The sequence below is a fragment of the Mustela erminea genome, chromosome 21 (assembly GCF_009829155.1).
Source record: "Mustela erminea isolate mMusErm1 chromosome 21, mMusErm1.Pri, whole genome shotgun sequence".
Taxonomy (NCBI): domain Eukaryota; kingdom Metazoa; phylum Chordata; class Mammalia; order Carnivora; family Mustelidae; genus Mustela; species Mustela erminea.
Window position 1 is genome coordinate 13,520,722 of NC_045634.1, and position 9,817 is coordinate 13,530,538.

A 9,817-nucleotide genomic window follows, 5' to 3' on the forward strand; every position below is an offset into this window, starting at 1 on the left:
CTAAGATCTGCTTTGCATGTGTCATTTAGGGTCTTTGCATTATTCCCTTCTGATTCACTCTTCCCCCAGAACTCACCCTATTATCAACCTCTCCGTCCCTGCCCAGCTCACCAAGATGCTCGGATGAACTACCGTGTTTTTATCACAGTGGATATAACCAACTGCTTATTTGTCCTTCTCCCCCACAGGACTGTAAGCTCTGTGAGGGCAGAAAATGTGATCTGTTCACCCTGTATCCTGTGTCTGGCCCAGTGTTTGGCACAGAGGAGATCCGCAGTTGCTGAGTTCATAAATGCACGGAGACTGGGAGGCAGGGGTCAAGCAGGGGACGGAAGGGAAGGAGGGATAACATGGGAAAATGCACATCCATCCTTCTGAAAATCCTGGTGCAGCCACCACCAGGCCAGTAACAGCCGTGCAGATGGCTGCCCTAGAGATGGCTCTGATTTCTAGCAGCTGAGAAAGAGGTCACCACCCACCTCAGAATGCTTCCAAACCTGCTATAGCAGATGCCAGATCAGTTTCTGCGATGCAGAGCTTATCCTGAAGCTCTCTGCTTGAATAGTCTATGAAGGGGAAGGTTTCTATTCTGCCTCATTTTCCTAAATAGTTCACAAAAAGACATTGAACTATAGATATATATCCACACATAAAATAAACCTTTGGGATTAAACAAGAATTTGGGCAAAACATTTAAATCTGGGACTTAAAGAAAGGTAAGCTTTTTTTTTTTTAATGTTTAAAATGTGAAATATACAGATTCTTCCTCTGATGGACTACATTTGAAATCAGAAGACAAAATAGCAATGTACAGAGATCTTAAACGAATAACCTGGATCACTCATTTCAAAAACTCCTTTTCAGTGCCTAAGGATAAACTAACACTTGCAAATTGACCAATTAAGTGAGACAAAAAAAAAGTTTGGCTTCACCATTTATACAATTGGTCAAAAGAAAGCTTACCTACTGCAATTTCCCACTCATAAAGATTAAACAGACACCTAGCCTTACGGCTTCCTGTTATTAAGTCAGGTCCTTTAGGCCACAAATTAGGCCACTGAGACAACATTTAATGCAACAATAATGCACTAATTTGATTCAGTTTACTGAGTCTATGTAAAATCAGCCAAACTGGGGTGGAAAACAGGTGGTGGCAGACTTGACAGTGAGGTTAAATGACCGTTAAGATCCCTTTCACTTCTAATATTCAAAGAAATAACTGCTTCAGCGGTGGCTCAACAGCTAAGTCTACAGAGATACACAAGAGAGGCAGGGGAGCAAGGGACGGAAAACAGTATTAGTTTACACATAATTTTCAGATTCCCCTTTGGCACCTGTCCACAACATGGATTAAATGATCTATTAACATGATGATAACCCACTGGGGGAACTTCTAGTGACTAATTAAAAGATACGAGGAATATACAGGTGGCCTGAATGCTTTTATTAAGTCCTCTAACAATCCTGCTTCCGCTCAGAGTCACAAAAGAATGTGGCTCACTTAAGATGTTCCTTTTTAAAGAAATGGGTACACAAATGCATACTGTATTCAAGTCAAACCTTACTCTGAGCTTGTTAAATGCCATGTTTAGCTTAATGAGAGTTATGTCAACTGTTGTTCTTTTAAAAATTATGCAATACTTTAAATATTTTTAAATCCATCTTAAGGTTTGATAGTACCATAAGAACAGAGGAATAATAATTCTAGTTGTGGAACCAGAGCCGTTCTTTTAAAACCCAAAGATAAAGCCAAATATATTTCATGTATATTAACCTATACAACTAAAGAAACACATTTTCATGAATAACTGTTAACAACTGGACACGATGGATAACAACCACAACTCTAAAAATTGTAAAGAATACCACCATAACCTAGTTTTGACACGTGCACCTATCTCCAACTATGGAACTCATGTCTGAACGGACCAAGCCTTAAGAAGCTGCCTTTATTAAAGATAAACAAATGAAGATCATTTGCCTTTTACATTTTTTCCCGATTTTAATATTCATTGTAAATATCTAATAAAAAAGGAAAATAAAATCCACTCTACCAAGCACCAGAGTGGTTTAACAAAAGCCACTTAATGAAACCGTACTTCAAACACATAAAAAAAAAAAAAAGCTTAAGTGCATAAAAAATGATTGAGTTTACTTTCCTAAAGCATACAATTGCGTCCTTGTTTTCAAAGCTCTGCAACTCACATCACTGGGAACAAAAAAAATCTCACGGAGACAACAGAAAGTTAGCTTCCTAGAAGAAAGCACTGCGAGTAAGGGAAAGCAGTGAAGAATGAGAATCCCTTCTTTAAAAAAAAACAAAACAAACCTTACAAGTTTCTCTTCTAGGAAAAAAAAAAAACTACTAAGAAACAGCACACTTTTGCAAAGGTTTAGCCCCCGCAAGCTACCAATCGCACCTATTCTATCTACATTGAACCAGTCAGTACTTAACCCTCAGGGCAGCGATCCCTCGGGGCACAAAACACCTGAGAGAACTCCGGGACTCCATTTCAAAGATCCCATCTCTTTGGCTACCGGCCTCTCCTTTCATCTCACCTACGCCGGGACTCTCATAAATTGGAAGAATTAACCTAGGGGCGAGATCAGTTAAGCCATTAGCAGGCACCAGAGTTACCGGGGAGAGCGCGCGGGGCGCGACGGTGAAGTTTCCGAGCTCCAGGGCGCGGCGGAAGTCCTCGCCCTCCCGCCGCCCGGGAGCCCCGCGCCGCGGCCGCCGCTTTGATTTCCAGCAATGGCTCCAGCAGCGGACCCGCGCCGCCCCGGGCCGCCGCCGCCACAGCCCGCAGCCGGCTCGCGGCGGCACTCGGGTAAGGTAATTACCATTCGGCGCACGTTGCAAATTATCCCCCTCCCACCCCTCCGCCCCCACGTCCTCCCTGCCGCCGGAATCCCGAGCCCGTCCCGAACTTTCCAAGCCGGCAGGCGCCGCGGCACTGCACCACCTTCCCGCGGAGCTTGCTTTCATCCCTTCTCCCCGAGCGCCGTCCTGGGCTGGACAGCGAGGGAACAAGCACCCAAGGAGCCTAAAGTCCGCCACCCCGAAGCAGCAAGTTGCATGCCTCCTGGGTGCAGACGGCTCCGCCCCGGCCGCGCACCGGCAGCCCCGGCGCCTCGCTGCGCCCCCCGGTCACCCGGCCCTCCAGCCCCAACTTCGTTTCTATCAAACTTACAGCAAAGTTGGCCCCAAGTGGCGGCGGCACTCTCGGGGACGCGCGTCTCGTCGCCTCAGCGCGCCCCCGAGCGGGAGCCGGGTCCTCCGGGGGCTTCACTGGGCGGGCGGGTCCGCATGGTGGCGGCGGCCCTCCCTCGCTCCCCGCGCGCCCCGCTCCGAAGCCGCTGCTCGCCGTCCGCGCACCCGCTGCGCGGCCGCCCTGCTCGGCACCGGCGCCTCACGCGCCCGGCGCGGAATATATCCCTCCGCCCGCAGCCACGCCCGCGAGCGCCGGCGCTCGTTTCTCCCGCGCGGAAACTCGATCTGACTTTCCCTGGCGGCCAGACTCTGAGCTCGCGGGTCCCGGGCAGCGACTCCCCGCCACGGGTCAGTGATCCCCTGCCGCTAGAGCGGCTCCCTCCTCCGAGGAGACAAGCGAGTGCCCAGGGTGCTCCTGCGACACTCCGAGGAATGGTGTGGGGCTTGCTGTAGTGCGGCCGTTGGTTACGGCTAGTACACAGATTTGTGCAGGGAATGAGTATGGAATATTTCCTGCTAGGAAAGGGGAAACAGTTTAGCTTTAAAAGGGGGGGGGGCAGCTAAGGCTAATAAGGCTTCCCCCGGCTCCCTTTAGATTCTCTAGAACCTTCGGAGAATTCCTAAATCTGCATTTGAAAGCCTCTGTTCTGGGTCTACAATTGCTCGGTGGAATAAAATCTTACAAAAGGTCTCAAAAGGAATGCAGTCGGATCGGATCTACTTCCTTCTTCGGTCTACACGAAGATCCAGGGAAAATGAAAGCGCTTCCTCCGCCACTTCATGGTGCAGAGCTAGTTAAATAACCTCCCCGACCCGGGTTCCGAACCCCAACGCCGGCCTCTTCCGGCAGACACCCCAAGACTCCCACGTCTGCGGGACAAAAGGCTGCTGTGTCGCCTCGTGCGCGTTCCCAGCCGGCAAGTCCACCGCACAAACTGTGAACCCAGTCTAACGTGGAACTACAAGTTCCCTAGGGAGAAGGGGAAGCCCCGGGCGCTGGACGCCCCCCCCCCACCTCGGGGAAGCCCCCCTTCCAACCCACGCCAGAGCGAGCAGTCTGGGGTCCGGGGACTGTGGGCCCATCCTCAGCGCCGGCAAACCTCCAGACGCAGGCTCCGCACAGCTGAGCCTCGGCCGAAGCCCGGGGTGCCCCTAGGCATTGGAAAACAGCCCAGAGAAGAGGGCGGACATGACCTCGGAAAGTTTGTGGGACTCGAACATTTAACACTGTGAAGACAAAGAGATCTGATTTCCCCGGAACCGGTGGAGGGGGCTGCTGGGGGAGCTGCGAGGCAGATGCGGGCGGGTGAGTCTAGGGTTAAAGAGAGAAATTCCTTGGTTCAAAGTTAATGCAGTCTCTTTTTAAACCATCCCAAAGAATGTGCTTGAAAAAATAAAGGTGTCCAGCAGGTAATGGCTGGGAAGCAAAGATAATGCCTGCAGAATGAATGTGCCGAGCCGTAGTACTAAGAGTATGTGGCGTATTCCCTGCGCATTATTTGGAATACATAAATCCACACACCCAGAAAACACCATTCTCCAAACCCTTGGCCATGGCCATAAATGCGCAAAGTGCTTTTAGAGTTACGGGTCAATTTTATACTTCGAACACGTAGAAAATAGGTGACCTGATCTCCGAGCTCTACCGGCTTGCGCCCCTTGCTGAATTCTAACTCTCAACAAATCAAGTCACACAAGAACGCCAACAGTTTGCTGGCGGAGGGAGGTAGAATTGGAAGGGAAAGAATAGTTAAAAAGTAAAAAGACATCATCCCGTAACATAAAATCACAAGATGTCTTAAATGGCACAAAAGAACTCCTGAAAAAAAACTACCATTCATTAGTAAGTAAAAACCCTCACTCGAGCTAAAAACATCTGCTTGGGAATCCCGATTTTTCAGGCTCACTGCGAAACCTAACTGCCTGGAAGAAGTTGCACTTTTTCGCCACAGGAACAGCCGAGAGCCAGAGATGGAGATTTCAGACCCTAGCGCTGCCGCGTTTTTCTGCCCTTTTAGCCCTAACGAAATAGAGATGCCTCTTTGCCACCATCGAATTACCTTCACAAGAAAGAAAAATGTAGTTCAAGCTCCACGTTTGTCCCTTCGGTCGTTGGCCCTCCCTAACCCTGTCCCCAAAGGCTTTTGGAAATTAGGGGAATAGGGGACGGTTCCAGGAAAAAAAAAAAAAAAAAAAAAAAAAAGCTTTCCTCCGGTACGGCCTCTCCAACCAGTACACCCAAGCTAGTATTTGAAAATTAGATAGCGAACGGGCTGGGGTGGGTGGTGAGTGAAGGCTGGGAGCTCACGCCCACGTCCCTGGAGCGCCCGGCAGGTCCAAGTTCTCGGTCCGCGCGGAACCCAGCAGAGATCGCGCGCCTTGCCGGGTGCCCGGACTAGAGGGCGCTGCGCCACTGCAGATAGCGCGGCCCCAAGTTGCGCCCTCCCTGGGCACCATTTCTATAATAAGTTACATTCAAAATAATGCACAAACAGTATAGCTTTTCAAGTTTTTGAACAGTGCTGTGCATGTATTTTATGAATTCCAAAACCTGTGCAGACTGATCTTTCCATTCCCGAGCCATGTACAACCAGAGGGGTGTGCAGCTCGCTAGGAAGAGCCTGTAGGATGCACACGCTTCCGTGCACTAGCTCAGGGCCAAACACCCCACGTAATTTCATTTACGTTTTAAACTTAAATACAAAAGGCTTACACTAAACGAAGAACTCACCAGTCCAGCCGCTCGAGTCCTTGGGTGCTGGCTTTAAAGTCCTCGGCAGCTCCGTAATCCCCACGCAATTTGGGTATTGGTTAAAAGCCGTATCTGAAGTACCAACTTTGCTTCCCTCCGATCTTCAGCATGTCCCCAACGAGAGTGCGATCCGCCCGCGCTGCCGGGACCCAGGTGGCCACATCTCCGGAGGCTCCCGTCCTGGGTGGAAAGTTGAGCACTAAGAGGAGGCGAAATGAGAGTGCGCAAGGGCTACGGAAAAGGGCCGAGGAGAAGCCAAGTTTGTCAGGACATGTCCAGGCAGCAAGCCGCCCGAGTTTAGGAGTTGCGGCCGAGAACTGCGGCGGATCACTGCCTTTTCCCCCACTCCCTCCCTCTTGGAGACGGTGGGGGAGGGGAGGTGACGTCAGCGCCCCGCCTCGCCCCCCGCCCCGCGGCGCGGACGGGATTCTCCTGCGGGGTCCGCCTCCCCGACAGTAGCTACGAGCGAGCACCGGGCTGGGGCGGCCTCCCCTGCCGCAGCGCTGTGTACCCAGAGGCGCGTATCCCTCTCCACCATGCGGCGTCTGCCCCGCTCCGCCGAGCGCTGGCGTTCCTCGCACTCAACACCGGAGCGGCCCCGGAGCCCCGCGGCGCGCACCTCTCTGGTGTTCTTTCTTGCAGGCCCCCTCCCGCAGCGTTTTCCCACGCGTCGAACTGCAGGTGATGCTCTTCCTCTTCTGCAGCTGAAATTCGTCGCGACGTGTCGCCTGCCGGGTTTTTGCAGGGCGGAAGCAAGCACAGTCTCTGCAGACTGGCCTGGACGACTTGTACTTTGTAGCCCTCCAACTTCTGGATGTGATGTATTTTAAATAATTCTTGTGCTCTAGCGCTGTTTGTGGTCTTTGTGTTGAAAATCACAGAGCCATATTTTAATTTTCAAATGCTTTCCAAACGCGCCTACGTTTTTACACGGTACTCCGAAACGTAGAAGGTTCCGGGGGTGTGGGTGAGAGATGGAGGAGGAGCCAATTTTTAATGTGTCTTACAAATCATACATAGTGATTGGGGCCAAGACACAAATCAGTCGTCTAGTCGTAATGTAGACTAAGACAAATGCAAACACTATTGAAATTCAATTTATAAATGAACGCATCGTTTTTATGTAGGCGTCCAGACTCCAGGAAAAATATCTACTGTGGAGTGTGTGTGTGTGTGTGTGTGTGTGTGTGTGTGTGTTTTAATGCCGCTAAAGTACCAAAATAAAATCAGAAGAGATCAGCGTGAAATTCCCAGGGAGCCATTTCTGTGAGTTGACACTGTCCACAGAAGGCTGGCATTAAAATTCAGAGAACCCTGGAAAGGGTGAGGGCGCTGGGAGCAGGTTCTATCAGTACATTTGCAGCCATTGATGTAAATCTGGTCTGTTGAGCTGGTCCTTCTCTTTGCTGGGTAAAGAGCAAAACCCTGAGGACACAGGAAACAAGGCAAGGAGTTAAACAGTTACCAGACAAGGAAGATTAAATGTTGGAGTAGTGTGTATGAGGAAGTCGTGTAACCTCTCTAAATTTCAGTTTCCTCATCTGTGATAAGGAATCATATTTATTTCACACGGTAAAAATGCATTCGTGTATTTATCCATTCAAAAAAAAAATTACTGAATGCCATGTATTTGCCAGGAAGAAAACATTCATTGATGCGGGCAACACTTTCACTGAGCATCATCTAAAATGTCTAGCAAGCACACCAGCTGTCAGTCAGTAGCCCTTTTCTTACCCTCCCTATCCTTTGCAGTGGGTCAGCTTTCTCATTTCTAAAATTTGGAAGAGTAAAAGGGAGGTTATCACAAGTAATTCAAGATAGGTTTTGATTTAGAAGGGAGGAGAGGGCAGTGAGGAGCTAGGAGACAGAGATTTGGGGGAAAGGACCTTAGGGGCCTCTGCAGACCAGAGGGCAGCCAGAAGGTGCAAGATTCCTGAGGAGGGAGGGGGCAATCAAAAGAAAGACTGGTTTGGGAGGCCAGCCTGTCAGTGCAGCGGACACACTTCTCAGGCTTCACTATTTCAAGTATACAGGCTCGCTCCTTTTATGTTAATAGTTGAAGTTAGAAATTGACCACATAGTACAAGTTCTTATTAATGAGGCACATACATTTTTTCCCATGATGCTACTGTGCAAGTCAATTTGATCTTTAGAGTCACCATAGGTAAATCAAAGTATTTCCATTTTTTTAAAGAAAAAACAAACAAAAGGAACTTATCTAGAATTGATGGTACCAATCAAAATAGCTATTTTTAAAAACAAAGGGAGAGGGGCAGAAAACTCTTTAACAACCCCCAAACCTGCATGCTCTATCCAATACCATAGGTATTACTAGGTAGATACACAAGCCACAAGTGGTTATTTAAGTTAATTTAAAATTCAGTTATTTTTGTCTCACTGGCTACATTTCAAGTATATGATGTCAGCTTGTGGCTAGTGGCTACCTTTTGTTCAGGGCTGATGAAAGAATATTTTTGTCATGACAGAGAATTCTATTGGACAGTATTATTATAGACTTTGCTATTGTTTTTGGAACGCTACATCAAGTATTATAGTTTTTCATGGACCCAATATTGAGTCACTTCCAAAGTAAAACAAAAACAAAAACAAACCAAAAAAAACCCAACCATAATTATAGAAGGATTTGCTCATTCTGCAAGTATTTATCAAATACCAACAAAATGCTATGAGAAATTATAAAGGACTCGAATTTTAATGAGTTAGATAGGTTTAGTTTTAGAGATATTAACACGGCCTAACATGGACTTTTAGTTGTTTGCTTTCATTGCCAAACACTAAAACCAGAGAAAATCACTAAACTTAAAGCAGAAAAGAATTCTAAGACACTTCTAGTTCTAGTCCTAGGATCAAATAATTCCAAGTAGTCTGACTGACTTCTCTGTTCCTTGTCCCTGCTCTCGCATCCATCTACCTGAGCTCCCTTTCTGCCTACACTTCCTGGAGGTAACACCCTCTTCCGCCCTCTCTGCTTCCCCAGCTTTGGCATTATTTTACTCTTTGCATTCAAATACAGCTCTCCTCTGGGATCTGCTTGTACTCTCCAAGGGGTCCATTAGAACGGACAACTACTCGATCTGATAAGAATCAGTAGTGGTTAACTAGGGGTGTGAATATGTTAATATTCCTAGTCCCTTCCAAGTGCCTTTTATCAAGGGCTTTCTTAAAGCTAAAACTTAATGGCAAAATTTTATTCTAATGGTGAAATTCCAGATGCCATGGCCAGTTGGGCAAATATTTGGAAGCATTACAGATCACTTATGGGATGGCTATTAAAAAAAAAGTGTGCCTTCATTTTAGGAATAAATACATAGTAGAATAGGCTGGTTGTGAACATTCTGTCCCTACAAAAATAAAATCAACATCCCCAAGTGGTTTGGAAAGGGATCTTGCTGGATAAATAGAATTCTTATGATGTTTACTCAGCTCAGTGACTGAAGGATCCCAAGTCTACCTCTTTGAACAATAAGCAATGAATCTTTTCAGAAAATGTTAAAACACTTTCTCCATAAAGGTAAGGGAAAGAACACTGCACTCAAGGTCAGTAGATTTGGTTTGAGTCTAGTCTTTGCCATAAAATCTAATGCTTGGTTATTACTGAATTTGGGAGTCTCACTTTCCTTTACAAAGGTGCATTTCTAAGAACACCGGGGCGGGGGGGGGGGGCGGGGGACTCCCTTGACAGTTGTGAGATACCAATAAACAGTGTTGATAATGACTATAATATCAGTATTCTCCTCAAATTTCTCACCCTGTCACTTCATTCCACCTATGAGGCTTTCTAGACCCAGTAGTAAAAAGTAACCTTGATTTGGGACACCTGGGTGGTTCAG

The 9,817-nt window shown here is 47.6% G+C and overlaps 1 protein-coding gene across 4 annotated transcripts in view; it reads right to left on the reverse strand.

Annotated features, from left to right (window-relative positions):
* The window catches only part of FAT1 (FAT atypical cadherin 1), a 125,769-nt gene extending 119,433 nt beyond the window's left edge, over window positions 1–6,336 (reverse strand). For 3 of the 4 annotated variants that reach the window (XM_032329214.1, XM_032329212.1, XM_032329215.1), the window contains exon 1: window positions 5,946–6,336. The gene's annotated coding sequence lies outside the window, so the exon portion shown is untranslated. Of the gene's footprint in view, window positions 1–3,194; window positions 3,380–5,945 lie in introns of those variants that run through there. The other variant, XM_032329213.1, reaches the window with a different exon arrangement.
* Window positions 6,337–9,817: the final 3,481 nt, after the last annotated feature.